Raw genomic sequence first — 5000 nt, forward strand, 5'->3', positions numbered from 1 at the left:
GTTTTGACGTGGACATACAACGACGGGTCGATGGTCATCCGCGCTTGCTATTTCTTTTCCCGGTTCTGGCTTGATACAATGCTTCATGCCTTCGAGAACTAAGAAATTTTCTGCAGCGAAACCCCCCACTCCGAATAATTATCACGCCCCTTTAGTTTCGGCACATTGATAAAGTAATTGGTAGCCATTTTGATGAACAGTTTCTACACTTATACACTGCGATAATTAATACGATAAGTTATATCACAGCTAAATCGCACTGAATATAATGTTTTAACACTTGCTTTACTGCAAAATCCTTGTTAAAACGATTCAATACCGCGATTTTTATGAGCGTACGGCCCATAACCTATAATAAAACAACCTAATGCATTGATTGACGAGTGACACTGACACATACATTTTATTTTTAAAACAAAAAAACATGTCGTGCACTAGTAACATATTGTGTAGATATAAGACCTTTTTTAACACAGTTAAAAAAAAAACAATTTTATTCAAGTGCACTTTTGGATTTTCCAAATTTTTTAATTTTTTTTTTAACGGTTGTGAACCTAAGTGCCCGGCCTGCGGCCGGGCACCCGTCTTATTCATATACCTAACCTAACCTAACCTAACACCTAAACTAAAACACCTAGTTTGGATTCCTTTAGACTTTAGATTCAAGATTTGATGTTAATATATGCATTAATAAAAAATAATAATAAACTCATTGCTATTTTAATACTAGTTATGCTACAGATGCACTGATGAAAGCCAGTTAGTTAGCTATATCAGTGTGTAGTCGTAGTGTTAGTCGTAGTTGCCGGTGGGCTTAGGTCTAAAGGAATCCAAACCAGTTTTAAAAGGTTTGGATAGGTTATGTTAGGTTAGTGTAGGTTAGGTTAGGTTAGGTTAGAACATTAATAGGACGGGTGCCCGGCCGCAGGCCGGGCACTTAGGTTCAGTTCCGTTTTTCTAATAATAAGTAAATAAGGTGAGTGAGTTAATAATTTATGTAACAAAAGTGAATAAGTAAACTCTATATACGTATATAAATATGTAGTATTAAAAGTGATTAAGTAAATTATGTACGTAGTTATTTACTTACATTATTGTATAAAACGATTGAAGCGCGTAAGTATATTAATATATATACATATACATATATACATATATACATAAATGCATAAAAATTAACGTTAAAAAAACTTTTTTTTTTTTTTATATATAAAAATATGATGATATTTGATTGCCACTCAATATTTTAAACTCGTTTTCAATTATATACCCATAATTTATGATGTTAAGAGGAAGTTTCATTATATTATATCATTATTACTTAGTGTAGGTAGCCTAGCTATATCGATAAATATTGAATATTTTTATTGTTCCTTGTTTGAAAATCAAATATATGTAGACGCCGCGCGTTTCGATCCACGAACCGGACAGGGGGCAGTTCAGTCTCCCTAGTCGAAACCGTATATAGTAAGTACCACTGGCGAGGTGTTTAATACACGAACTGACTGACTATACACTGAAAAATATTTCGTTATATTCCTTTTTGTTAATTTGTTTTACGGTGGAAAATGGATTTTTTTTTTAATATTATCACAACAGAATTGAAGGATTACTTTTAATTTGAGTAAATATAGATTTTTAGAAAATTAAAAATAAAAAAAACCATAGTAGCAGCGCGGTACGGTAAGATTCGATACACGAACTGGAAGTCTCCCTTCTAAGATTATTACGACACTTGCGTGTGCGCGCTAATGCACCGTCCGTCTAAACCAAGCCCACGCCCACGCCCACGCCCACGCCTGCGCCTTTTTTTTATGACTATTATTACTAAGGGGAAGTTTAATAATGTCATCATTATAAAATTACTAATAACATTCACTCTAGGTAAACATAGGCAGGGCGGTGCGGTGCGGTGCGGCGCGTTTCGATTCACGAACATGACGGGAGAGATGAGACTCTGGCGGTCGGGTGTGAATTAATACACGAACTGTTTGTCACCGCCGTCCGTATTATATACAATGCACGAACGCACACGCACCTGCCAGCCTTAATAGTGAGAGTGGGCGTGGGCGTGGGCGTGGGCATGGGCGTTGGATTGGTAGAGGGGGTGGGCGTGGGCGCGCAAATGTACCGCCCCTCTGAACCACGCGGCAATCGCCCGCAAGCATCGCGCCCACGCCCACGCCCACGCCCAAGCCCACGCCCGTTCTCGTGCAAGAGGTGTTCCTGGCGGTCCCTTTTTTCCTTTAATTGGATATTAAAAAAAAAAAAACCATTTAAATATGTTTAATTTAATTTGTTCACTAACACATTAGGCCCGTCGCGCCGCGCCACTACTATATGGGGTGGAGGTGCGAAGGTGACGGCGACGGCGACGACGAAATACCAGAGTCTAAAAGGAGTAGTATGATTGCGGCGCCACGCAAAGTGGCGTTGTTCAGACTTCTCTCTCGCGTATCTCTGCGTTAGTATTGTTGTCACGTTTCGCATTTCTCTAAAAAAAGAGGTTGTTCTCTTTTTTATTATAATATTATATTATGTTTATTTTATTTATTTATTTATTTTTATGGTATTATTTTTTAATATCATATTAATATTGTACCCCGATGAACGGCGTCGACCGACGGAATCGCGTCTGGGCAATTGTTATGGCATTAATGTGTGAGATTTTCAAGAGTGTATATTATTATCGATTGTGATATGATGTGCTCTCTCTCGGGTCGAATGTGTTAACTGTCAGAAATTCCCTCTGCGTTATTTCGTTATTACATTTCAATGTAAAATCAAACGGTCGTTAAAAGTTTATCCAGCAGCAGTTTAATATAAAAACTGTACATTCAGATGTGATATTTTTAATACAGCTCTCATAATACGGGACCGGCGTGGCGCGCTCACAATCGCAGACTGTTGCGTTCGTTTGTGCGGCTTCGCCCCCTGTGTTTTATGCGCGTGGTGTTAAAAATAATATAAAAATGGTGTTATAAAAGAAGTCTCTCAAGTACCGGGCGACGATCAAAGTGTCGTACTCGAATATGTTATAAAATCATAGCTCGCAAGAGCGTCAATGTGTGTTAAGTCTCGTTCAAAGAACCTTCAATGCTTGGGACCATGTCGCACGGCCTCCTAACGGAGGCGGTGCAACGTGAAATGTGTCCTCGTCCTGCGTGGGCGTCTGGGTTTAATAGTTCCGCTCGTCGAATGCTGACGGCGGGGCGAAACTCTCCCGTCTCGCAGCACATCATAGAATAAATTTTGTCGGGCACCGCGTCGCCGCTCTTAATAGAATGGCGCGCGACGTGCTTCGACCTTCCGTCGTGAGATGGGGCTGCAGCGCCGTGAACCGGCGCGGCGGCTCGCTCGCTACGGAAGGGGCTCGCTAACTGCGCGCCTACGTTTCCCCTTACAGCTTAACAGCTACGGGCGTTACGTGGCGTGAAGTATGTGGATAGCTCCCTGGTTGATCCTGCCAGTAGTTATATGCTTGTCTCAAAGATTAAGCCATGCATGTCTCAGTGCAAGCCGTATTAAGGCGATACCGCGAATGGCTCAATATATCAGTTTTGGTTCCTTAGATCTTACTCAGTTACTTGGATAACTGTGGTAATTCTAGAGCTAATACATGCAATCAGAACTCTGACCAGTGATGGGACGAGCGCTTTTATTAGATCAAAACCAATCGACGGAGGGCCTCGCGTCCGAAGTCGTTAATTTTGATGAATCTGGATAACTTTTGCCGATCGCATGGTCCAGTACCGGCGACGCATCTTTCAAATGTCTGCCTTATCAACTTTCGATGGTAGTTTCTGCGACTACCATGGTTGTCACGGGTAACGGGGAATCAGGGTTCGATTCCGGAGAGGGAGCCTGAGAAACGGCTACCACATCCAAGGAAGGCAGCAGGCGCGCAAATTACCCACTCCCGGCACGGGGAGGTAGTGACGAAAAATAACGATACGGGACTCTTACGAGGCCTCGTAATCGGAATGAGTACACTTTAAATATTTTAACGAGGAACAATTGGAGGGCAAGTCTGGTGCCAGCAGCCGCGGTAATTCCAGCTCCAATAGCGTATACTAAAATTGTTGCGGTTAAAAAGCTCGTAGTTGCATTTGTGCGCCGCGCTGTCGGTGCACCGCATCCGCGGTGATACTGACACGTCTGCGGAGCATATCGTCGGTGAGCCGGCGGTAAAACGCCGGTTCAATATCAAAATCCTATCGCGGTGCTCTTCGTTGAGTGTCGAGATGGGCCGACAATTTTACTTTGAACAAATTAGAGTGCTCAAAGCGGGCTCAAAATGCCGCTTGAATATTTCGTGCATGGAATAATAGAATATGATCTCGGTTCTATTTTGTTGGTTTTCAGAACTCCGAGGTAATGATTAATAGGGATAACTGGGGGCATTCGTATTGCGACGTTAGAGGTGAAATTCTTGGATCGTCGCAAGACGAACATCAGCGAAAGCATTTGCCAAAGGTGTTTTCATCAATCAAGAACGAAAGTTAGAGGTTCGAAGGCGATTAGATACCGCCCTAGTTCTAACCGTAAATATGTCATCTAGCGATCCGCCGACGTTACTACAATGGCTCGGCGGGCAGCTTCCGGGAAACCAAAGATTTTGGACTCCGGGGGGAGTATGGTTGCAAAGCTGAAACTTAAAGGAATTGACGGAAGGGCACCACCAGGAGTGGAGCCTGCGGCTTAATTTGACTCAACACGGGAAATCTCACCAGGCCCGGACACCGGAAGGATTGACAGATTAACAGCTCTTTCTTGATTCGGTGGGTGGTGGTGCATGGCCGTTCTTAGTTGGTGGAGCGATTTGTCTGGTTAATTCCGGTAACGAACGAGACTCTAGCCTGCTAAATAGGCGTCGTCATTTAGGTGTGCGCGGCTTCGGTCGCGCAACTCACTGGCGGCGTATTAAAATTCTTCTTAGAGGGACCGGCGTCTTCGAGGCGCACGAGATTGAGCAATAACAGGTCTGTGATGCCCTTAGA

The 5000-nt window shown here is 42.9% G+C and overlaps 1 non-coding gene across 1 annotated transcript in view; it reads left to right on the forward strand.

Moving 5' to 3' along the window:
* Positions 1-3450: 3450 nt before the first annotated feature.
* Positions 3451-5000, forward strand: part of LOC120632463 — a 1903-nt gene continuing 353 nt past the window's right edge. The window contains exon 1 of the ribosomal RNA XR_005659134.1: positions 3451-5000. This exon is cut by the window's right edge and continues 353 nt beyond it. This is a non-coding gene — a ribosomal RNA (small subunit ribosomal RNA).

The sequence above is a fragment of the Pararge aegeria genome, chromosome 19, assembly GCF_905163445.1.
Source record: "Pararge aegeria chromosome 19, ilParAegt1.1, whole genome shotgun sequence".
In the NCBI taxonomy this organism is placed as follows: domain Eukaryota; kingdom Metazoa; phylum Arthropoda; class Insecta; order Lepidoptera; family Nymphalidae; genus Pararge; species Pararge aegeria.